We start from the raw sequence: 25,087 nt of genomic DNA on the forward strand, positions 1-25,087 counted from the left end.
GGTTACACCTGCGAGCTGTGATTCCCCTTCCTCCAAAATGTCACAGCTTTCTCAACAGCACCTCTCCTGCCTTTACTGTTTAATGAAAGGCACAGCACAGAAACTTCCTTCCTCCCTGTGGCTTTTGCTGCGAGTTACCACTGACAAACAGCATCAGCATCTGTACCATCTTTTTCATCCTCACCTGCTCTTTCCTGAAGAGCTTTGAAGAAATGGACCAAGCTCTGGATGGGGGTTTGAGCAGAGCTGAAGCTCCTGGAAGCAGCAGTGAGGTTCAGGTCTCCTGTTGAGATCAGGAGCATCCGTAAGATCCCTGGGGGGACTCCAGTGTTTCTGTATTTAATAGCACAGCCCAGAGTTCAGCTCTGGCTATCAGGTTTCTTTACCTTGCACATCTTGGATTTAGAAGTCTCTCACACAGCAGGGCCAGCCAGGGAGCCATGACGACTAGCTCTCCTACTATTTCTTTAAAGCTATCTATTAATATTCAAGTTTGTTCTTTTCTGAACTCATTTCACCCTTTTACCAAAGGAGACTGGAGTTCTCAACATGACCCTGGTCTGTTCTACAAGCTTCCAGCATATAAGGAGAGGGTCCAGACCAGTTCAATCCACTGATGACTAGAAGATTTTATTACATGCTCTGATTGATGTTTGTTCCTATTTCCATATCTTTTTCTAGCTGGGAGTCAAGTAACTTCCTTGAAAGGAGCGAACAACTTAAAACCAATAAAGCGGTAGCAGCCAGGCAGCTTTCCAAGCTAAAAACACCTTTGCAGGAACACACACAGAGGTTTTCTGACAGCCACCAAACTGCTGTGACACACCTGAACAGCTTTTGCTCAAATCCCTGACTTGGCCTACCAGAGGCATCTACAGGGAAGCAGAAAAAGCTTACAAGAAGAGCCTAGGAGCAGGGCAGGGAGAGCACAGCCCAGACTGGCAGCTAGTTCTCCAGGGAGCTGGGAAATGCCTCCCCTGGGGATTTCAGGGCATCGCCTTAGCACGCAGGTAGCCACAAGGCAGCCTGCTCAGGTGCTTAGATGAAGCTTGTAGAAGCCACACAAGCAAAAACACACCACAAACACCTAGAAGAGCCACCAAATCCGTGAGTGCAGGTACCCTACTGCCCCATATCATTTGGGGGGAGAGGGACAGCAACAGGCAGAGCCTCAGCCCACCAAGTACCCGACTCGCCCCCCTTCACCCAGCTCCCAGGCACCCAGAGGGGTGTCTGTAGGGGGAACCCAGACCTTCGGGAAAGCACCAGCTGACAAGAACAGTTAAAAAATGATGCTTGCTCACAGCCACCTCGCAGAGCAAATAGCCATAGGTCACAGAAGTCATTTCTGCAGAAATGACATCATTCCACCACCAGCCCAGCCCATTGCAGCAGCCAGGCACCGAGCCTGAGGCTGGCTGGATGACACCCAGCACAAACGTACCTGCACCCCACCGCTCACCGAGCTGCCCCCCTGCTCACCACCTCCCCGCAGCCTCCCAAGGTAATGTCAGCGCTGCTCCAGAAGCGAAGAAAAAGCCCAGAAGAAAAACCCTCAAGCCAGTACCACCAGGCCACTCACCTCCTTTGGGGGAGCTCTGCTGGGTTTCTGGACCTCTCACCCCTACGAGCAAACAAACCTTTGCATTGCTTAGCCAAACCCCCATAATCCCCCCCCCTCGTTAACATTTATTGTGCACATCTGATTACAAACCATGGGGGTAACCTGGGGAGAGCTTTCAAAGAGCTCAGCTGCCGGTAGTTAAAAAGATTACTCACTGGCTCAATCTCCAAAGCCTTCTTTCAGGTGTAGAACTCAAGGTAAAATCACCGAGTACCTTGTTTTTCACAGCTCAAAGGAGATTTTATTTTTCAAGGCAATGTAGAACTGCACCCTTGGTGCTCGTTATTTGTTGAATTTTGAATCAAACGCTCAAGACTTCGATGTTCTGCATCTAAATTGGGTAACAGAAAGTGTATATTGACAGAAACCCCTGTGGAGCGAGCACGTGCGGCGCCTGACATTTTCAGCGCAGCACTCGGTGATGGGAATGGATCCGGAATTCCACGTGGAGCCCTGAATAGCATCAGGAAACCTCCAGAGCAGTAATGTCTCCATTTCAAGTGATGCATCGTTCGTTCCCTAATAGTTCATAGCAAGAAAAAGTGCGTTGAATGGCAGGGAGCAGCAGCACGGAGATACAGCAGTGCTGCTCTTCGGGAGCCCACAGAAGGGGAATGATGGGCTGAGGGTTTAACTTGGGTTAATCACAATACAAACAGAGATTTGTGCCCATCAGCCTGATCCGTGCTGAACTTACATGATAAATCACAGCAAATCTTCTAAGCAAAACTAGATTTAAGCCCGGACTTAATATAAAGGTCCTGCATGCATTTCTGTGTGTTCAAGAATAGGCAGCAGTGATTGAAATGTGTCTGCTCAAATGGATTTTCTGATAGGAAACTTTTTTTTTTTTTTTTTCAATAAAACGCTGTGTGAGAATTTTGTTTGTTTTGTTTTTGTTTTTGTTTTTTTTACTGTGGATAGGATTCATTTCATGTAAATTTGGATATCTAAAAAGGAGGTGCTCAATCTAGGCTGGTCACCTAAGCTTGGTCTCTACAGAGAGCAATGGAAAAAAGGAGTTCTAACTTGAGAGGCGATTTCTACCCACCCCTACTAAATGTTGCTTCAGATTCTTCTATTCAGTGTTTTTAAAATGAGAACTCAGAAAATAGTACATCAAATATCTGCAAGAGCATCTCAAAAAGGCGCTGAGGTCAATTCATACTTGCACATTTTCCTTTTAAATTTATTTCTGAGCAGTGTTGAGAAAAGGAGTACATTAGCAGAAATTAGAGGACATTTCAAGTTGTCTGGTTCTCAGAACCATATGTATTTGCACTCAGAGAGCAGAAATAGTAATGGGTGACCTAAGCCTCCACTCAATATTGGCTACCGTAGCAGAAAATCTAAATATAGAACTGAGCAAGGGAAGACTGAGAATTGCTCATAAGATTTATCTGATGAATAACTGGTACCTCCCAGAAAAGAATGGGTGTATTTGAGAAATTTGCAAGCTGTTCACAAAACAGTCGTAAGCAGAAATAAAGAGGCAAAGTCAGAGCAAATTATTCACTCCGTTCAGATTGCATTGTTTGAACTGATGCAAAACTGAATCCAAGTTTTAAGTAAATGCTAATTGTGTCCCATTTTCTAGCCTCACTTCACATTTTGCTGAGAAATTAAATGTCAGAATGTCCCTGAATGTGCTCTCTGAGAAATGAAGCTCTCTTGAAGTCTTTTAAATTCCTAATCTTATTGTGCTTAAATGCTATTCCTTCAACTGAAAGAATAATTTAATAAAATACCATATATTTTCGGGTGGCACATCAAAAATGTCTATTTCACCGATCTCTTATCACATCAATTTTCTGTTCCTCTTTATCTTATTAGAGCACTGAAGTTCATCCCACTAAGCCACTTGTAACTGTTGTCAGAAATCAGTCCTGAAGTTTTTCAGCTTCTGGTTTACTTGATTTTGTTTCAATCAAGTGACAGCATCTGAAACATTTCTCTCCTGAAAAAAATCAATGAATGCAGAGAAGAAAGAAAAAAAAAAAAAGCTATATATCATTTTTTTGCCAGTGTCCTTGGATACCATCAAGAGGGCTTTAATATTTGGGGTGCACAACAAGAGCACTGCTGCCCAAATCGGGTACGTGCTGGGTTTATGTACGGGGAGTCACACTTAAAAGCAACACCCTGACTTATTGAAGGATGGGAAACCGTTGCTCCTCCATCAGTTTCATATCAACCTGGCTTCAAAGCCCCCAGGCTAGGTTGGTGTTTCCATGAACCCTGGCAAAACACAGCGTCTACTTGTCCCTTGGTGCCAGTGGTGGCACTAGTGGTCCTGTGGTTGATCTCCTTTCTATGTATTTATGCACTCCCCAATGAAATCACCATAAAAATTAAAATGCTCACCATAAGCTGCCCACCTGGAATTTCTGGGAATACAATTTCTGTGCCATTCATTCAGTGCTACATGGCTTATGATCAAGCCTGACTTGATTAATACTGAAAGTACTTAAAATGAAAAAAAAAAAAAAAAAAAAAAAAAAGAGAAAAAAATGTTTTCCCTATTTATCTCATTTTTTTTCTTGTTTATTTAAGTCAAAAAATTAACTAAAGAAGGATGCCAGGGACGTGCCTCCAGCAATCCGTTTTTGCACCGCAATTTTTCTTCCCCCCTCCTCTCCACAGGAGAGATCATTAACATGAAATGTGAGGGGACAGGCCAGGCTCCCACATCACTCACTCCAGGAGAGCGATTATTTCTAGCCTTATTTGTGTCCCGTGTGCTCCTCTCAAGCAGGGCTTGGGCTGCGAGCGGGACCAGATGGCTCAAGGAACCACGCAGCAGAGGAAGGTGCTGGGATTTCTTCAGCAGCTGCTGACGTCCACCCCAGAGTGCTGCGTCCTGCTGGTGGGTGAGCACATTTTTACTTGGTGATCAGCAAACCTTAGCTCCCTAGAGCATTTCCCATGCCAGAGGACTTCATGGAGGGGAAAACTGTGGCACAGAAGGCTTGAATCGTGCAGGGCTTCCGAGGGCCATGCCCTGCTGTCTGCATCTCTTTGGAGGCAACATGATGGACCATCAATTACTAACATCAGCAGGAGAAAGCAGGGCAGATGCTGAGGAGTAAAAGATGAGCTAAAAGCAGTTTGCTAATGATCTGTGTCCTCCACAGCACAGAATCTCCATGTAAAACTAATATGCAAGTACAGTGAAGTGATCAATTCTGCTACTGCCTGGCAGCGCTACCGCCTGCAGCAAATTAATGGGGGCAATCTCGGCCAGCGCGCGCAAGTGCATGGGAGTCACTTGCAATGAAAAGCACTCTGTCTAGAGCACTTGGCGTGACTAATTGAGTATGACTTCTAATTACTTATTATTGCTATCTCACTCCGAGCTCCCACATTGCTGTCATCATGGAAAATTCGCACCGTTTCGAGCAGAAGAGTATCAATAACAGATGTGATACAGAAGCATAAAACTGCATTGAAGCCTCTACCTACAGACACTGTCAGTGGAAACAGAACCACGTCACAGATCCCGTGACTCTCAGGATCTCCGTGGGATAAGGAGCCCGCTCTCCAGCTCCTTTTCACTGCTCTGCCCCTGGGAGGGGTGCAGTTTCAGCTGGTGGTGATGCTGCATGCCAGCGGGTCACCGCAGGCATGGGGTGAGTTAGGACAGCCCCTAGAAGCAAAGCGCCAAAGAGCGGTCCCAAACCAGGGGAAGGCTGCGATGACCTTTCCGTTCCTATTTAAGAGCTTGTGAACTGCAGGGCAGGAGGGTGAAAGGCCACAGGAAACTTGGCCCTTCGGAGCTAAGCGCTACCCACCCACACCCCTGCCCAGTTATCTTTGTATTTACCCTTCCCTGGGAGTGCCAAATGCCCCACGGCGTCAGCCAAGTCTGCGGCCCGCCGTCTGCGTGCAGCACTCCCCTTCCCGCCCTGCCCTGGCTTCCCTCCGGTTTCTCTGTAGTTCGCCTGTAAAATATTTCATGGGTTTTTCGGGTGAGTCTCCACCCCATCCCCATTTCCTTCAGAGCCGCGACGGAGCCATCCTCGCGGCCCTTGGAAGGAAACTGGCAGCTTCACAATGAAACTTTATCAGACCCGGACACGTAAATGAATAGTCAGAAAGTGACCTGATGTCAGCTCCCAGCCCACACTGCTTGAGGCCTTGCTGCTTCGCGCTCCTTCTCTTAGGCAATCCCGAGGCGATTTAGGGTCGGTCAGCCACCCAAAAAGGGCACTTTCCCTAAAAAGCAAAAAAATGAGTGTAAGACACAAGACTAACAAACCAAAACCGTGTCCATGTGGGCAGCAACACACCCTTGCCTAGTGACATTCTCCAGCAGTGAACAAACAGAGGATTTGGTTGGAAAAAAACACAGATGAGCCTCGTCTGAGATTTCCCTCATCTGAGCTGACCCTTCGCACAGGTTCAGGTCCCTTCTCATGACACTGCCATTTACTACCATCTCCGACGGCAGCTGCTTCCCCAGCTGTGAAATGAAATCCACAGCCCATAAGCATGCAGCTCCCTCGGACAAGGCTGTCCCTGGAAGTTTCTTCCCTCTGGGGGACAGGAATGCCCTAGGTAATGGTAGCACCGTGATGGAAATCACCTGGCAGATGGGAACAGTTCTCATCACTTTAATAACCTAGCACTTACCAGCAGCACAGGTATAGATGGATTTTTGAAGTACAGTTTTATCATGATGGCACCAGAAACACAGGTTGTGTTTTTCCTGAGGCTAGAAAGTACAGAAAGGAAGATATTGGCTTTCCTTGACTAACTCTCATCTCATCTACCTTAGAAATTATGATTTTCCTTTATTAGCTGACTTTAGCAGTTAATGCAAGTAAAATAATACATCCTTGGCCCTGCTAATAACTTGGCTGTTGGCTGTGTCCCCACCTTCCTCTCCTCTCTCCACAGATGAGGAGAATATTTCCTGCTCGCCGAGCTCCTCAACTCCTCCTCCTGCCTGTGCTCCTCCGCCTGGACCTCCCTCCACCGTGCCCCATTTTTGAACCAGGAAGCATTTATTTGCTTTAAAAAGGAGGGAAGAAGCATTTAAAAACCAAACAAAGAAAATACAACCCAACCAGGTGGGTCTTTTCTCAGAACGGATGGTGCCACGGTGCCGGCCGCATCCTGCTTCGCTCTGCGCCTTGCTGTGCATGGTGCCCGAGCATTGCAGGCTGCTTGGCTGTATTACTTGCCATCACTCTGAAAGTTTTCCAGACAATTTTGTGTGATTTTGACATTTTGGGGCTTCTTCAGACGCATGTGTCATGAGGGAAATGCAACATTTTGGGCTCCCCCGGGATAAGACATCCACCTCCCCTGAAGTCTGTTTGGCATTCAGTCCCTCAGTGCCTGGGACCCTAAACCCTCTGACAAGCCCTGCTTGACTGCTGAAATCTGCTTGCTTTTGACATGAAAATCACTAACAGTTTAAAAGCAACGCTGCTTCTCAAGAAGGAAAGGCAAAGAGTCCTCTGTCACCGCCAGTGTGACTGGTAACGGGAAAAGAAATGCAATGAGCCAGGTCCCTGACACTTATCATTGTCCATATTGCAATGTCACGGTACAACCTCTTTTTGATGCTGGTGTAGGTGCAATAGTTCTAAACAAACATCGAATAATTGCTATCTCCCTTTTTAGGGCTGGCACAAAATAAAGCTACAGAACAGTGGAGGGGAAACTGAGGCGGAGCTCAGAGAGAAATGCTTCCGTGGCTAGCTGCTGCCCAGCTGTGCTCGTGGGCCACAGTGGCAGGCACCCCGCAGTAACCTGTCACACTCGAAGAAGTACCCTTCTTCGTCCTTCAACCTGCCAGCAGAGAATCTGCAGGTCCACTGTGGGTTGTTTCTCAGGGTTGGAGCTGTTGCCACCCAGATTCGTGATGTTTAGTCCATTGGAGGGGTGGAAGTCAATGCTGGATTTTGCATCTGCTCTGCTAATGCCCAGGCACCGTTTTTTTTTTTTTTTTTTTTTTTTTTTTTTCCTACTGGCAATCTTGTGAAAATCAATTTCTGTCTAAAAAGATCATCCCTGCAGTTGCTATCAGCTCCTGCCATATTTCAGGAGAATGAGACAGCGTTCACCTCGCTGGAGGTGATGTTGCTTTCTGCTGGTCATGCCGGCACTTCTGGCCCCTGCACACCTCAAGGTCCCCGTTCAAGTACGAATGTTCCCGTCCGTTCCTGTAAATAACTCCTTGGTCCCTCATCAGCTAGGCTCCAGGGACTCCCACACCCCCCTGATTGCTGCAGCCAACTAAGAAATGGCTGCAGACACAGTTGCCAGGTTGTCCAGGATCACTGCAATGGTTCCCAGCAAAATCCTAATTTTTATATGGTATTTAAAAATACAATTATTTATAAACAACACACAAATGTAGCCATTTGAAAAAAAAATATTTGTTCCACAACAGTTGTTGATGAATCAACATTCCCCATCCTTCCTCTTCCAGTAAGTGTTTTATCTAAGAACATGCTGCCCTTCCTGCTGGAAATCCTGCTGTGTCTTTGGAGACCTTGTCTTCTCCCTTCCTCTCCAAGGAACCACCAAGAAGGGAAGAGAAACTAGAATGATTTTGCAAGCTCTAGTGCTTCCTGCGATGTGTTCCCCACATCCAGCCTGGGTGGAGAATGGATTGAGAGCAGCCCTGTTGAGATGCCCTGAGGGTGTTGGTGGGTGAGAAGCTCGACATGAGATGGCAATGTCCCAGAAAGCCAGCGTATGCTGGGCTGGACCAAAAGCAGCGTGGCCAGGAGGGCAGGGAGGGGATTGTCCCGCCTCTGCTCTGCCCTCGTGAGACCCCACCCAGGGCCTGCGTCCAGCTCTGGGAAGCCAGCACCAGAAGGACATGGAAGTATTAGAATGAGTCCAGAGGAGGCCACAGAGATGATCAAGGGGCAGGAGAACCTCTGCTATGGAGACAGGCTGAGGGAGTTGGGGGTGTTGAGCCTGGAGCAGAGAAGGCTCCGGGGAGACCTCTTAACAACCTTCTAATACCTAAAGGGGGCTACAGGACAGCTGGGGATGGGCACTTTGTCAGGGGGTGTAGGAATACGACAAGGGGGAACGGCTTAAAACTAAAAGAGGGTAGGGTTAGATGAGATACAAGGAAGAAATCCTTTACTCTGAGGGCAGGGAGGCACTGGCTGCCCAGAGCAGCTGTGGTTGCCCCATCCCTGGCAGTGCCCAAGGCCAGGCTGGGTTCTGCTCATCTTCAGACTGAGAGTGCTTTAGCTGTCAGAGGACTCTCCTCGAAGGCCTGCATGGCACACTACATACCTCAGTCAAAAAACACTTCATGCTGATTGCAGTAGCACTGAGACGGTCCCACAGGAATCACCAGATTTAGAAACTTTCCTTCACAAGTTAAGATCTGATTGTTAAATGCGACACAGGCACAACTGGAAGTAAATCCAGGCAGATCTCAAGCTGAAGGTGAAGGTCTTTGGAGGAACAGTTGTGGAGCTGTTTTTAGGAAGCAACTTTTCCACTCAGGAAACCCTCAGGTACTCGGTGCAACTGAAAACAGGGAGTTGCAAAGAGCAACAGCATCACCGTTTGCGTGGGGCTGCATCACCTTTGGATAGGAGGCGGGCATAAATACACATTATTCTTTTAGTAATTCCGTTGCACAATTATGCCCTTGGTTTTCTCTTTTTAAGCTCCATGAGACACTTTGTTGAGACTTCATTGAAATGCTATTCAGTTTCATTTGACCTACTGTCACTGCACTGTCACATAAATTGGGAAGAAATCCGTCATACTTCAAATGCTTCAGAACAGCTTCTCCTTTCTAAGCCTGCAACTCCTCTGCAAGGTGATAAAACAACACATTTGAGCTGAAATCCATGATAATTTTCTTTCAGGGTGATTTGATGTAGATGGCCTGGCATGCAACATTTCAAGCTTGTATATTCTTTGAGCTGTCACCTAGGCTTTTGTCTACAACTCTGATGGCTGGAAACTTCATTTTACTGTTAAATGAAACCTGAGACTCTCACGGAACCTCATCTTTGCAGAAACAGTACCAGAAAAACACAAATTATCACAAGGATCAACATGAAAGAGATTGTTGAGAGCAATGTACATCCCCGTGAATTTCACATCCAGGGTTTCATTAGCAATGAAAGCAAACAGAAATGGAGAGGAGAAATCTTTACTACACATGTTGGCTAGCCAGGTCTATTCGGTGGTGCTCTGCCGTTCCCCAGGAGTATGTGATTGCCAAACACCTTGCAGTTTGGCTTCTTGCTCCAGCTCTGCCCCACAGACACATGGTGTGGGGTGTATCAGCAGCAGGTGCAGGGATGGTCTTGAAGGCCCTGACACCTTGTACGTTTGCTTCACCCACCAGCTGAATGCACGTGAGATAGTCCCAATCTCTCCTACGAGCTCCATCTAAGTCAACCTCCCAGTTTGTTGTAGAGACAGAGCGCTTGGATTTGGGCTGCTGATATTCTTGGGCTCTCTTTAATTACTGCTTTCTGGCTGGCAGCCTCACTGTCAGTGATCACAGAGGAAGTCATTTCCACTGGAAGAGGAAATCCATTCTGTGTTAAGTACAGAGGCAACAGAGCCAAAAGTTTTTGGTACTCTCCAAATTGCATTATACAGACATTTCTTTTTTTTGCAGGGCAATTCATTTAACCTCTCTACCTGTTTGCCCTCATCTCTAAAACGAGGAAGGCAGAACTGACCCAGTTCTTATCTCAATTGTCAAATGGTTTCAAAGCATTTTGAAGTCATTAAATAAAAGGCATTGCAAAGGGACAATGCGATGTTCCTGCCACACTGCTATGTAACACATAACAAGAGGTAAAATACGAAATCAAGGGAAAGCTCAAATCCCTCCTGAAGCTTATAAAGGTGAGCACTCTGCCTTCAGGTTCAGACACAAGAACTGTCTTGAACACACTACACGGATTTAGGATAAAAAAACAATTGAGCTGACAAAAAAGCAGTTGCCTGTTTCTTTGCTTGAAGAAGTTTTAGCAGTCTGATAAAAACCTTTTGCCTTAGTGATAAACACGTACACGTACACTGGGACACACGTCGCTTTGGTTTTCTTTATGAAGAATACGTCAAGTGAAGATCTGACTCGGGTCCTTCCACTTTTTCTTTTTCCTTCTCCTGTTACAACTGAAACTATTTCATCATAAAGCCTTTAATACTTTGGGAGGGAAAGGTGGTGATGAAGCGGCAGTCTCGGGGAGCAGAGGATGTAATTCAGCTTTTGGACATCAGAGCAGAGCTCACTTGCATTTCCTTCACAGGGCAGCTCCAGCATGCAGAACCACTGCTGTGCTGGGGAAAGGGGCACCGTCTGCCTCCAGTTATCTTAGAGCGAGGCATTACTGTTGCTGATAGAAAATAATTTAGGAATGTGTGAGTGCTGAGAGGGTCAGGGTGTGGGTGAGATTCCAGATCACTGCCTTGTGTGCATGACACACTCCCAGCTGAGCTGGTAGGGATTTGTAACTGGAGGAAGCTGAGAGAAGCAATCCCAAAAGCCAGATTTTAACCTGAGAATGAAATTAAACCTTGTGTGTTCAAACAAAGACCCTAAAATTAAGGATCAGAGGCCACACATGCATTTACTGTCAGGCCCCGGAAAGAAATGTGATGAGCAGAGACTTGCTGAAGCTGCTCTGGAAGGATTTCACAGGGGAAAAAAGCCAGTCCTACGATACGGAGTTTGTTACTGTAGACCCCAGTGGGGATTTTGCTGTCATTGCACAGCAGAACTACAATTCTGGCCCCTCAGAGCCCAACACTCCGAGCATGGACAGGAATCAGCTTGGAGAGGAATGCCAAGCAGAGGGAAGTTTGCAGGATTTTTTGTTGTTGTTGCTGACTCTTTAAATACACCTAATATACAAACTGACCAGCCCCAGTACCACACCTAGCATCCGGCACCAACTCACTTGGCAAACTGGGCCACTGACCGGCTGGTTCAGTTCCTGACACAGCACGATGTGCTGGGCCGGCTCCCAAGGAGGCTCCCTCCTCTCCCACTTCCCCTCGCCCATCCTCATCTAGCAGACAATGTCCTGGGCAATAAAACTTGTTTCATTCCCTTTTTTTCTTTAGGGGAAAGGAAGACAAGACAATAACGTCTGTCTATCCAAGATCAAAAGCTTTTCCTGTGTATCCCTGCATTTATTTGGCTCACAGGAGGCGGTTCTGATCGAGGTTTGTTTTCCTCCAGGATGTTCTGTCTGCCACCAGGGACTCCTGCCGGCTGTGGATCACGCAGTGTGGGTGCTCTGGAAGCTGAGCTGCAGTCACTCGGTTCAAGCCAGGGGAGTTGCTTTATCCGCTGCGGAAAGGATGTGGCATGTATTTGTAACAGCTCGGTGCAACAGTCATCCCCACCCTGTTCCCATCAGTAAACATGGAAAACAGGCCACTTTACCAAACAGGGCCTGCCAAAAACTAACCACACAGATAAATATCCTTAAAATATTTGTTTCACGGGAACTTTACCACCGAGGGTGAAGGATGTAGGCTTTACATCTCTGTTACCAGTCCTCGCTCGCCTCCCTGGGACAGGACAGGGCTGTGCTGGAGAACAGCTAGCACAGGGGATGAAGGTCCTTGCAAGTAGGAGACCCCGCGTCAGGCTGCAGCCAATGAGGACAATTTTAATTTATGTTCAAGATCATTTTGATGGACAATGCTGTGGGGCTTTTTCAGCCCAAATGATTATTAAATTGTTGAAACGAAGTGAGCCAAGAATCTCAGATTACATTCCTGGGAGCTGGGCATCCTTTCAGCAGCTGGAAATTTGGCTTCTTCCAGTTGGTGTCAAAGCCTAATATTTATTTAAAGCTAGGCTTTATAGTGCTCTTTACTGTGTTTACAATATTTTCTTTTGGTCTCAAGGATGCTGCCAACTCATCTTAGCCAAACATGGCTCCTGAAATCTAAAATTATTCCCTCGTCACACTCAGCCCATTTCTGGGGGACTGAATTAGGAACATATCGACTGATTTATACATCTCAGAGCTGGCCAGCTATCAGGCAAGGTTGATAGGCTGCTCCAGCCCACAGACACTAAGAATCATCTATGCCGAAGCCAAAATTAGGACAGAGTCCTACCCAGGAAACAGAAATAGCTTCATTACCCCAAGGGGAGCTGAAGCCTGAGGCTGGCTGACACACAGGACGCCCACCCATGGCTGGGAACCAGAGCCTGTCCTGTTAACCTCACCCCATGGGGGAATGGAAGGAGGCTCAGCAAGAGGTGCACGTCCTGCCGTCCTGCCAAGGAGCGGGGTTATTCCTGCTCTGCCCATGCTGCCTGAGCAGCCTTCGAACAGCCCAGTACATCTGACTCACCAGTAAGTCCAGGAGCAGACCGGTCAGTGAGAAATGGCCGAGGAAGGGGATGGCGATCAGTTTTTTTGCTGGCTACTGGGGAAAAGAGCAGAAGACATTAGCTGAGGGGACAAGGTGGATGGCCAACAGAAAACAGCTCCCAGTGTGTAGCAGAAGAGCAGCGGGTTGGTGGGCAAGATGTGAGGGATCTTTAAGAACAGGTCGGTCCTGACAGCTGTCAAACCACAGACCCTGCCCTAGAAGCAGCAGTGAGCTTGATGATTACTCGGATAACTGCTTGACCACCAACACTGATCTGATCAATGTGTAACATCATGAAAAACTTAAGTGGCAGGAAGAGGAGGATGGAACAAACAACTGGAAGTGAATCCTGACTTTTTTTTGTGCGCAGTACGAGCCTTGGAAGTGCTATGTGCAGAGAGTCAGCATTAGAGAGATGTTCCATGTCAGCACACAAACAGAAGAAAGAAATACCCTACAAACTATAGAAACATAATAGAGAAATAGATAGAAATGCTAAATAGATAAAGCACACGTCTCAAGAGATGTGCCATAGTTTTGCAGGACCAATGCAGGTAGAGCAGTAAAGGCTGCTGCTAAAGCTGCAGGTAGCCGGGGCAAAGTGAGAGGTTCGAGTTGCAACCACCTGCCATCACGGCGCCAAGGCAAGAAACATCTTCACGCGCTGCTCATCTGCAGAGCTCATTGCCACAAAATGTCATCAAAGTCAAGAGCTGCGCAGCGTGGTATGCACAAGGGGAGGACCCACAGTTGCACCGAACTATGTAAAAACGTGTAGTGATAAGGAAATGTGCTGTAAGGTGTCCACAATTAGCATTTGGCTCAGGAAGAAAATTGGCTCAGAGAGCAGAGCCCATTACGGGCAGATGGCTCCACAATTTTTACTTAATGGAGTTGTCCTTTTCCTCCAAGGTACTGCTACAATACGCCGGCAGAGGCAGGATACTCGATTTAATATTGATCTCAGCCGTTACAGAAATTCCTTTGTTTCTGTGTCTCAACAAGGATGGCTGTGTGTGTCGTTTGGAGAATGTTTATTTTATTTATTTCCCATCTCTTCCTCCCTGTTCTCCATTTTATGGATCTATTGGCGCAAGAGTTGGATGCTTCAGCAAATGAGGTTAACCTCTGGCCATAAATTACTGCTCCCTCAGGAAGAACTGGTAATAAAAAAAGGAAACTGCCACAACTACTGCGGAGAACAGCAAAGGCCGACAGACCAAGGGCTGCACAAATTACTAAACCACCAGCCACCGAAACCCACACCAGCACTACCTGTGTAAATAATAAAGCGTGACACGAACACACGCAGAACTGCAATCAGTTTGGCCAGAACAATCACGCACATGCCAAGAAAAAGGAGCAATTTTCCCCCTTTCCCTGGAGTTTGCCATAGAATGGGTCTCAGGGCCTCCGTCACGTCAGAGAGAACACGTGGCAACCAACCGCTGGCAGCTTTTGCCTGAAAAAAAAGATCAGATCACCTGTAGGATTGCTTTTAACTACCGTGTCATGCTAGAATAGCGAGAGAGCCCTTGGGAACAGTGGTCTGCCCAGGATAAATCAGAGTGAATGCACGCTGCATTGAGAGATGCCCAACGTGACTTCCAGACCAAGACTGTGGGCTCAACCCACTCCATGGCTGGGACTTACCTGGGTGAGTTTACAAGCCCAGCTTGTGACTGTTTAAAGGCATGAGGAAGAGATAAAGAACTAATTTATGATTAATTCCCCTCTGAGGCATCTCACATTGACCTTCTGAGCATGGAGGGACCAAAAACTGAGTGCCATATGGGGGAAAGTTACACAGGTCAGCTTTAAGAAGGGAAAGGAAAGAGAATTCAATTTTGCAGGGCTGTGGCTAAGGGAGATGTGGTTTCTGAATGAGGGTTTTATGGTCTTCATGTGGAGTTGCATGTGCAGGAGGCTTCTTACCCCATCATGGTGAGAACCCAGAATGAAGCATGAGCGTGGGTGAAAACAAAATCTGAACAAAGCATGGAAATAAACAGGCTCAGACACTTGGGAAATTTGTCTCAGAAAGACTTGCTACATCTCCCAAGTAAGAGGGCTTTCTGCTTTGCATCTCTTCTTTCTGGGCAGATGGAAAACTCAGCACTTCTCCTGGAATATCTCATGGGCTTATGGGGGCCAAACCCATCCCCATCTCAACAGCTCACATTTCTACAGAACTGGCCTGCTCCATCACTCCTCAGGGCTTTTTGCTCTGTAGGTGCAGAAGAAGATATTGCTTCTTTTTATTTATTTATTTATTTTTTTAGCATAATTTCAGAGACTGACCTCAACTGGAAAAGGTTAAAGAAACAAGTGATATGGAACAGGTTAAATGCTAGGACCGGTTAAGCAAACCGGAACTTTCCAGCCTGAAAAATGGGCAACTAAAGGAGGGAATAATGCAGGTCTATAAAAACATCGGGTGGCACAAGGAGGGTGAAGAATCACCAGGAATGGAACTGCAAAACTTGGGGAGCAGTAAATGACACTACCAGCTGGCATGCTGAAAAGAAACCAAAGGAGATGTTTCTGCATGCAACTTGCAGACAGGCTATAGAAGACTTTGCCATGGATCTTAAAAGCATACAGGACCTTGAGAGGAGGTTGGTTAAGGTCATACAAGAGAAGGCCACCAAGAGTTATTAAGCAAAAAGACATCACCTCTCACTCAGCATGTGCCCAGACAGCTGGAGGCTGGGAAATTAATCCTGGAAAAGACTATTTCCTTGCTGCCTTCTTAAATGCCTCCAATTTTAGTCACTGTCAAAGACAGGCTGATGGAGTAGATGAATCTTTGATAGGATGGACCATGGCTGCTCTTACATTCTTAAATGCTTTTGTGCTAGATGGGGAACGTTGCAGGAAGCTGCTGCTCCCTCACCTCTTCCTTTGCTGTTCCCAACTGTGTGTTATTTTTATGAGCATACTTTAGATACACTCTGCCCCACTGCAAGCATCTGCAGGCAAGCATCCTGTGGGTTTTAAGCCTCTCTTCCCCCTCCTGTGCAAAAGCAGAAGGAATTTTGGAGGCCAAAGAGAAGCTTTGCTGCCCTTCTGCTCAGAGCTGCATAGGCTTTGCTGTGCTATGGTGTGCGGACTGGCTGCTGAAGGTACACAGGGAGCTGGCTGCTGCCATGCTTGTTGGCTGTCCTCCTCATTTCCAGCTGCTAAATTACATTAAAAGAAGCTAGGACTGTAACTGAGTAACATGACCTTTCTGTGTGCTGAACTACTGGAGTTGCCAGAAGTATGCATCCCATGGAAAAGAGGGAGCCAAGATATTCATTCTGGGAAATAAAGTGTTCAGTGGATACTCACTATTAAAATTTGATCCATGCTTTTTCTCCTTTTCTAGACCATTTGTCCTATCATGCTTTTTTTTTTGAGAGGTTGGAGGACTGACATCAACATTGCCAGAAGATTGAAGCAGTAAATAATTCTTTATCGCCATAACATTGCAAACTACTGCGAAATCTCTATTGCTGTCCAGGCCACCACTTGTAATAAGCTACTGCCAAAGAGGATGGCAAAAAACAAGTATTAGCAGCTGACCTTGGAACATTTTGCTCGTCATTCAGGGGCACAGCTTCCTTGACTCAAAGAGGAGGACAAAGAACAGTCAAATCATACAGAATTGAGTTAATATCAGAGCTGTATGAATGTCATGACATTACTTGTCAAAGGGACATCCAAACTTCAGCTTGTGTGTCTGGGGCTAGGAAAGGGATTTGAGAGATGCTATTACTCACTCATCAAGCCGAGCGTAGCATCATTTTGATGTTCATGGGACTAAAAGAAAAACTCTTCCAGAATGATATATGCTTTAACACAGGCTAATAATTTCAGTATACAATTCTTGACCGTGCTCCAACCATCTATGTAGACAACTCATTTGTTATTCAATTATATGGCTTGGAAAGACAGCTGGAGTGTATCAGCATAGCTCCACTGATTCTGCCAATATACACTAACAGAAGACACAGCTTATATATTTTTAAACAATTTCTGTAAATCAGTGTTAGATTCCTACAGAACCTTGGAGGTTTCCTGCCTATTAAATTTTAACAGAGTGCATAAAATTGTCAGAAAGTACCCTCTGAAACTCTGTTACATCTCTGTATCAGCTTCCATCTGCCAGCCTCTGATACCTTTATGCATTTTAATAGTCCCTTGCTACCGAAGCAGTCCCACTGAAAGCGATGGGTTTTCTGAGACCACTGCAATGCACCTATGATAGAGTAACAAAAAGCCACGGAAAGAGCATAATGGAGCCAACGTAGCTGGGGAATAGAAAGATGTACTGACTGCTACTCCCACGGGTACACCTGCAGCACAATCACAGCTCCTTGAAAAGGAGATAGTGCAATTTTCAAGTCCTGCACCTTGCCTCTTTCCGCATGAACTGTCATCACTACTTCATCGGGGAGGTGGGAGTGACATTATTACCCAAAGAAGTACGTTCCCTCCAGTTTGACCCCGGGTCAAACCTGATACTCCCTGGAGCATCCCTGTTGCAATAGGTGTCAGACACCGAGCAATGCAATGATGAAACCCATGGAGCACAGAGAGCAGTACACAGCTGGGGACAGCACAGTAGCTGGGCAGGGACGTCGTGCAAAAGCAGTTGATGGAAGGCAAGGTGGTATGGCTGAATGGGAGTCAGGAGAGCTGAGGGGAAGACTTGAATATATGTGATGGGGCCATGGGGAGCTGGGAGAGAAAAAGGAGCTAGAAAGTGTGGTTTTGCCTTTGGCTGATGTGAAAGCAACAGTCAAATCTTTCTAGAGCAGCTTTGCTGCCAGTGCTGGTGCTCATGCTCACTGGCTCCAGCACGCAGCATGTGGCAGGTGGAAATGGGAAGTTTGACTGTGAATCCTGCAGAAAAAAAATGAAAGAAGAAATGCTTTCCTTGCTGCTCTGGGATAATGCTGGGAAGGAAGAGGCAACGCCCCCACCAACCCATGGTGCTGGCAGGATACCTCACAGGCTCATTTCCCAAAGCTGCCTCTTCCTTCCAAAGGAGTTGCTGGTTTAATCCTTCTGGGGACTAAAGATGTCACCAGTTAAATCCCAATTCCACCTGTGCAGCATCAGTTTATGGACTGGGAATCAGTCAGTGAAATTTGCTCCTTTAAAAGGCATTTATGATCCTGTAGGAATGTTATAAGAGAGCATAACGGCATGGAGTAAGGGTGACACACTGTGTGGACAGAGAGAAGTGCAATTCCTCCCCTCCTTCCCAATTTTTTGTGAGATTTGGTCCTTTTTTTGAAATCTGAGTCTTGACTGAAGCAAGCCCAGAGTAGTCCCAGTGGAGCTCTCTTGTGGTCCCTTCCCAAGAACCAGCCAAAGCCTCCCAGGTGAGCTCCTCCCTGCTGCAGCAGCAGCACCACCCACCTTCACACCAAGTGCTCTCATCTTGGGTTAAGCCAAAAGCAGGGAGCTATAAATCTGAGGACGTCCTTGAACTATGGAGAAGATGAGGAGTGCGCTCTGTGACCTGTTGCCACAAACCTGTAAGTAACAAGAGACACAGCTTCAGGGCAACTCTGCAGTTAGCTGGAGATGGCAGTTTTTCCAGATGTCAGTGTGGGCTCTGCACTGCATGGAGAAATGGAGCAAATCTGGCTCAAGGAGCTTAGACCCAAGAGAATAAAGACTGAGCAGCAGTTTCACGTTTTGGTTGCACTTTTAAAACATTCTGTGAGCTTAACCCTCATCAGAAGAAAGCACTACCTTACGCACAACTGAAAAGGTTGCTGTGAGCAGGGATCTCAGTCCTAATTGCCAAACACAGCAGCCGAGAGACTAAGACAAGCATTTGTGCAAAGACACAATAAGAGGAGAGAAAAACAGAGATGAGGAATGCACAAACCTGTTTTCAGAGCCTGCCCTGCTGATTTTTAAATCCTTGTTTTTCCTATTGAACGCCCTTGCCATTCCTACCATTCAGTGAGTGAAATCCCTGAAGTGTTTTTCATTCTTCCCAGTGCCCAGAAGACAAGGAACCTGTATACAAAAGAGCCTTGTGGCGTTGGTAGAGATGTTAAGGATTTTACAAAATAACTGATTTTTTTTTTTTTCTTTAAATGCTAGCAACCAGCCCATGAGAGAACAGGTGTCTGGCCTCTTTAAAACATAACAGCATTTTCTTTCAGAAGCAGGTGATTTTTGTAAGCATCATCTGCTACTGAGCATTAGGCACAGACACAAGCAAAATTCCCCTGCCACAGCATTCATACTTTACTGTAACACAATTTCAACTCCTTGTCCTAGGACCAGTCAGTCTCATCCCTATGCCACAGTATCACAGGAGGCTGTAGTGACAACCTCCTCCCATTTAGCCCCAAAGCACATTTTCACCTTTCCAGCAAATCTCGTATCTTCTGCCAGGCAGAGACTCCCTGTCCAGGATAACTACGGTATTCAACAGCCAGTGCCACGGCAGTCTGGAGCACAACTTTCACGAGGCCCCTGAGTCTTCAGGATATATGCTTGACCCAGCTTTTCAGATAAAGAGGGGGAGGAAAGAAAGGTCAAGTGACCTTTCCAGGAACACACAGGTGGGCTTTGGCAGAGGAGTGGTTTGAATCATGCTGCTGAACCAGAGGCTAATGCCCTAACAACTGGATCATTCCTCCCATCTAATGTCCGACATCCCACTGAGTTTAACAGACTGCTGATGGAGACACTTGGAGAAGGAAGAGCAGCAAACAGCACGAACATATCTGACTTCATTTACAGGCAAACTAGCAGAATGCAGTCGCTGAGAATGGCATGGTCTCGCCAGTTTGTTTGTTGGTTTTTTTGTTTTGTTTTGTTTTGTTTTGTTTTTACAGGAAACAGCATCCAATAAGTGTGTATTTTATCTCTGAAGCTCGTGGCACAGACTGTGCTGAACTGATGGCCTGAGCACAGCTCCCCGGCTGGGGCGGTGACTCCCAGGAGACAAAGAAGAGCCTGTTGTCTCCAGCTCCACACAGCCGTGCTGGTCCTGAGCACTATTCCTGGCCCCACGCTGACTCACGCAGTGACCTTGCTGAGAAAGGCTCTTACATCCAAGTCTGCCTGCCTGTTAAAGCCATCATGGTCTCTTGAGGTTGCATTCTACTCGAAGCACAGATGATGAACATGAAATATTTCTTCTGCTTTCCTTCAGTACCCACCCCTGTGGCAAGTAGGAACTGGGCAGATGGATGAAGCTGTTCCACTGTCTCCCTCTGAGCTCTTCCTGCTCCTCCTTCCTTAATTTTACAATTAGCTGTGCCCATGAGTCCTCTTTTTGCAGTGCCCCAGAGCTGCACCACATCCTTCTGTTGTAAGAAGGGCACACTGCAGCCTTGAGGCAGGTGCTTATTTTCTTGAAGTGCTCTCTGTTTATATTCACAGCTGTTGGTTGTCGCACTCTGTGCTCTTCAGTGTGGCACCTCATCCCTTCTGCATAGTGGTGGCTTTGGCAAAAGGACACCAAAGCTGCTTGCACACTGGCTGGTTGCAGAGAGGCTTTCTGCTGGGGAGCCAGGACAGGTTTGGGTTTTCTGCTTTGAGATTCCAGTCTGGCTGCTGCTGCTGACCTGTGCAAGGACAACACATGACGCTCGCATTATTTTATTTTGGTCACGCTTTCTTAAAAAACTGCACCACAAGCAGATTTCCTTTGTCATCTTCCTAATAACACTGTGTTCTGTTAAAGGCAAAAGGATTTTTAGAAGCTAGTTTATTTACTGCTAGTTATGTTTCTTCATCTAGGGCCGGAGCCAAAACTCATTAAAGGCAGCGGGAATCTTCCCATTTACTTCTATTCACTTCCATTGGCTTTAGCTCAAGCTTTTATTCAGAGCCTCTCAGCGTGGACAATGAAGATCAGTGATGGCAGTTTCACTATCAGTGTCTTTGTGCTACCATCTCTCATTTCTAAAACCTTCAGCACAATGTCCATTTGTCTTTAGCAACTGCTTCCTTTCAGATTTCAAAAATAAGTAAGCCCATGGAAGAAACATTTCTTTTGGCTCTGCATTGGCTGAAAGCTCATTTGCAGACATTTTAATTTTGGTAGACAGTGTCTCTTTGATTCTCTCCACCATCTCAGTACACCAGCCTGCTATTTTTGCCTCACAGGCTTGGCTGCACTGAGTCATGTGGCTCTGGTTTACTTTGGAGCTAGTGTAACCAGCGATAATCTCAATGCTTGTCCTATGGAGACAAGAAGCATTTCCTTGTGAAATCTAACAGGAAGACGGCATCTCGATGAAAGGACTGCTGATCTTTCAGCATATCAACAGGAAGAAAAAATAGTGTCATGATTAAGTGGCTCTCACATCACTGCAAGCTTATCGTACGCTCTACAGCTGATGGGCAGCAGCGCAGGGCTGTGGAGCTTTTTTTGGATGGTCTGTCTGGTGAGTGGGACATCTGGGACCGTCCTTGTCTCCCCACTGGCCTTCCAGGTCAGCACTGAAGGGAACACCTTGTGCTGCTCCAGCAGCTGTTCTGTGGTTACTGCAATCACGGACAGGTAGCAAACAGGTGGTGAGAAAATCAGCTGGTACAGGTGGATCCAAAACTCTTCGCTGCTGGGAAGGCTGGAGTGGGGTGCAGAATCCGTAACACAGTTACTAAAAATCTTCAGACTAAGAATCAGTAACGCTCAGTGATGAACTGGGGCACGGTGCCCCTCTGGTGCCAAGTTAAAAAGCTCATGGCATGAGAGCCCAGCCTTGTGTTATGGGCTGAATTAACCCTAACACTTTCACGATCGATGAGGCTAGTGTCTTGATTAATGCCAGCACTCTGGGATCACTGGTGTTTTTCTGTCTTGCCATTGCCGATGCCTACCTCTGCTTTTTATTCCTCTCAGGCTTTTCTCCCTCCACTCCAGTGACTTGAGTCAGACAGTTGTAAGTGGTGAGCGTGCTCTGGGGATGTACGCAGGAACTTTACAGGGAACATCTGCAGAACAACACGGACGTGCACCATGTTTATCATTCTCAGCCTCACTGGTAAGAAAATCCTGCTTTATCCTGAAAGAGAGAGAAAGTGTAAGAGGGAATTAGAATCCAAAGAAAAACAAATAAAACAAGCATTCTTGCTCGCTCGCTCTGAGGCCTACAGCTGGATGAAACCCATTTTTCTCACACTTTGAAGTTCACATTCTGGAGAGGGAAAACCTTTCACATGAAATCTGTCCCCTGACTGAGGAAGGTCACAGCAAGGAAAAGATTTGGATCACAGTACCTCAGAGGGATGGAATATTTTTCTTACCTCAAATGCTGTGTGTGGCTGAAACCTGGCTCATGAAATTCTTCCTCATTAGGTGGGTATCTTTGTCTTTCTACCACAGACTCTAGCAGAACAAAATAGTGATCAAACCCTGTGTCGGTCTCCTTTTGTTGGTGGCTATTTATTTTCCTTAACATTTCTCTTGTTTTGTACTCTTGGCTCAGAAGTCTGTCTAGTGCTCCAAACCACTTAATTCTTCCTAAGAGCCGTATGGGCCCAAGGCCTAGATTATATTTATAAACTGTAAGGATCTCCCCAGGCAGCCTCAGTTATAAAGGATTTGAGTCAAACAGCTACAAGGAGATGCTCAAAAACAACCTCACAGAGGAAACACAAAGAGATGGAACATCACACATTTCCCCTGTGTTAAAGTTTAAAAAAGCAGACTACAGTTCAAAGCGACAAATAATGGGAGGTGAGTAATCTTTATCCTTTAATCTCCAGTTTCCAGCAGAAGGATGAAATGTTCTGCTTTCTTCTGGTGACTGAACACATCTGTTCAAGAGGTGTTTTCAGGCAGGTCTGCACATTGTTCCACCGCTGCAAATGCCATGAAGATTGTCTGAGGGGAGAGTGTCGGGGCGGGCTGGGACCGGGGCTTGGACGGCAGTGGATGCAGGCAGTGACAATCCTCAACTGGACAGCAAGGGAAGAGCCTGCCAGGATGCTAGGCAAGGATGGATAATAGGCCAACCAGAAAAAAATGCCTCATTCTTGACAGTTTTTAAACAAAAATATGATTGCTTGGAGTACATTATTTATCCTTTTGCTTTGTTGTTGCTGTTAAAGTGATGGACAGGCCTCTTCCAGCTTTGCTTTGTGGCTTTGGATGATTCATTAAACCCTTCTTTGGCTGCTTTTCCCTTTATGTACGAAAGAGAAAGGTGAACTGAAGCTCTGTTAAGGACTGTATGTGCTCCTGCCCAGCCCCTCTGAAGCTGCCATCCCACAGAGGAGCACCAAGTCATGAGAAACATGCCCATGGCTCTGCTGGCCCCACACCTCTTGCTATCAGGCTTCTAATTGCTTATGTGCTACCATGTATTTGAACAAAGCTGTGCAGGAAATGTTTTTCCCAGCTAGAGAAACATTTTGTCCCCATTCTGTGTTTGAGCCAAATGGGGTTTGCATGAAGCCTTTTCTTCCTTTGTTTCCAAAACAAAGGAAGGAGTAGGAAAATGTGTCTGTAAGAAGCCGAACGCAGCGCCCAAGGGCGGTCAATGGACTTGTTGAACAGAGGACTCCTACAAAACATGAGAAATCACAGTAAAGGTGATTTAGCCTAATTCAGGCTAGAGTCTTTAAATCAGACCTTGCACACAAAACATCACAAAGTAGGACGCGAGGCTGGGACGGCGCTTCCTCTCCCAGCAACTGCATCCCAAGCAGAAGTAATTCTAAGCTGAGTCTTCCCACAGAAGGTTTCTGTTTTGATAACATGCCATTTTCCAATGAAAAATATTTTCATCAAAAAGTTCCCCACCCTGTTTGCGCATAGACTGCCAATGTTAACTTGTCTTTAGATCCCCAAGGGACTACAGGATGTGTGCAAATAAAGACAGCCTGACCAGACTGTGGAGAGAGGCACACCCAGCGACGGCCTCGTAGCTCTCCTCGAGATTAAGGCAGCTACTGCTGGCACAGCTTCTCATCTGTGCGAGGGATGAGGTGGGACTGGGGATGGGCAATGTACCCGGTTAACTGGCTTAGGGACCCATATGTAGGCAGCTCCATGCCTGTCCTGGAGGTCAGCATATGCCTCCAAAGCACCCTCTGCTCCCATCAAATACGCGGATGAATTCATGCACTGTTTTACCCCAGCACGACGCAGCCAAGTGCAAGGCACACTTGTAATGTCCTGTCTATTTCCACCACCTCGTCTGTGTGCTTAGATTTACAGGGCATGGTAAGCCATACATCCAAAAAAGACTCTAAGTCCTCTTAGGAAATGATACAGAACTCCCTGATACGGCACACTGAAATGAAAATCCATGGGCCTGCCAACTCACAGTCCTTGAAGGCAGTCACAACCCTTCTCCTCACCTACCAAAGACCACAAGCACAGAAAAATGTCTTTAAGTTCACTGGCATGTTCTGCTTGCTTCTCTTTCTGTTGGCACATAACAAAACGCGGCTCTGGAAGCCCAAGCCAGCACTCACTAGTGCAGTGACTATCACTAGTGCTGTGACTATCAGCTCTCTCCAACAGAAAGGGCAAGAGCTGCTTTGGAGAATGCATCTGTTTTGCAGAACAAGCCTCTGGTTGGGATTGTTGCCCTCAAGCTGATAGGAAAGGCTGTCTTTGCCTCAAAGTGCCTCTACAAAAGGCACTTCATGTAGAGGTCAATGCCATCCACGGACAGACGATCCTCCAAGGGATGGCCAAGCAAGCTGCATGGTCAGAGCCTCACGTCAGTGCAAGTTTCTCACAGGCTGCCTCAGCCCTATAAAACACACAGCGCGTCATGATGCACGGGGCCATAGCTCCGATATTCTGGCCAAACTCTTACAGGTTATTGCTTTCCATCCCTGTTGCCTAGTATTTCCACCAGACATATCTTCACTTCCTTGTTACTATTATTTTATTTATTTATGACCACACCGATACAGTTGCCAGGTGCCTTTGCAAAGGTAAAAGCATTTAATTAGGGAGTGAAATGACCTTTTCTAGCCCTGCTTCAATTCCCATGAGTATTGTGAGGCAAAGACATTTGTTAGTACTAGTAAGGAGCTTTGCGCTCCTCAGATGGAATAACTGTCACGGCAAAACAAGTTGTACTATTATTAAGAGGTTCTAGCCCAGTTAGCAAATTGCTT

At 46.5% G+C, this 25,087-nt stretch overlaps 1 protein-coding gene across 13 annotated transcripts in view; it reads right to left on the reverse strand.

Annotated features, from left to right (window-relative positions):
* LOC118167252 overlaps positions 1-25,087 on the reverse strand; it is a 237,830-nt gene that overhangs the window by 19,840 nt on the left and 192,903 nt on the right. For 4 of the 13 annotated variants that reach the window (XR_004751048.1, XR_004751046.1, XR_004751050.1 and 1 more), the window contains 2 exons: positions 12,956-13,030; positions 5,727-5,839 (listed from right to left, as the gene is read on the reverse strand). The gene's annotated coding sequence lies outside the window, so the exon portion shown is untranslated. Of the gene's footprint in view, positions 1-393; positions 396-1,582; positions 2,590-5,726; positions 5,840-11,791; positions 11,934-12,955; positions 13,031-14,322; positions 14,436-19,799; positions 22,002-24,549; positions 24,715-25,087 lie in introns of those variants that run through there. The other 9 variants (XR_004751052.1, XR_004751051.1, XR_004751047.1 and 6 more) reach the window with 9 other exon arrangements.

The sequence above is a fragment of the Oxyura jamaicensis genome, chromosome 4 (genome assembly GCF_011077185.1).
Source record: "Oxyura jamaicensis isolate SHBP4307 breed ruddy duck chromosome 4, BPBGC_Ojam_1.0, whole genome shotgun sequence".
Lineage (NCBI taxonomy): Eukaryota > Metazoa > Chordata > Aves > Anseriformes > Anatidae > Oxyura > Oxyura jamaicensis.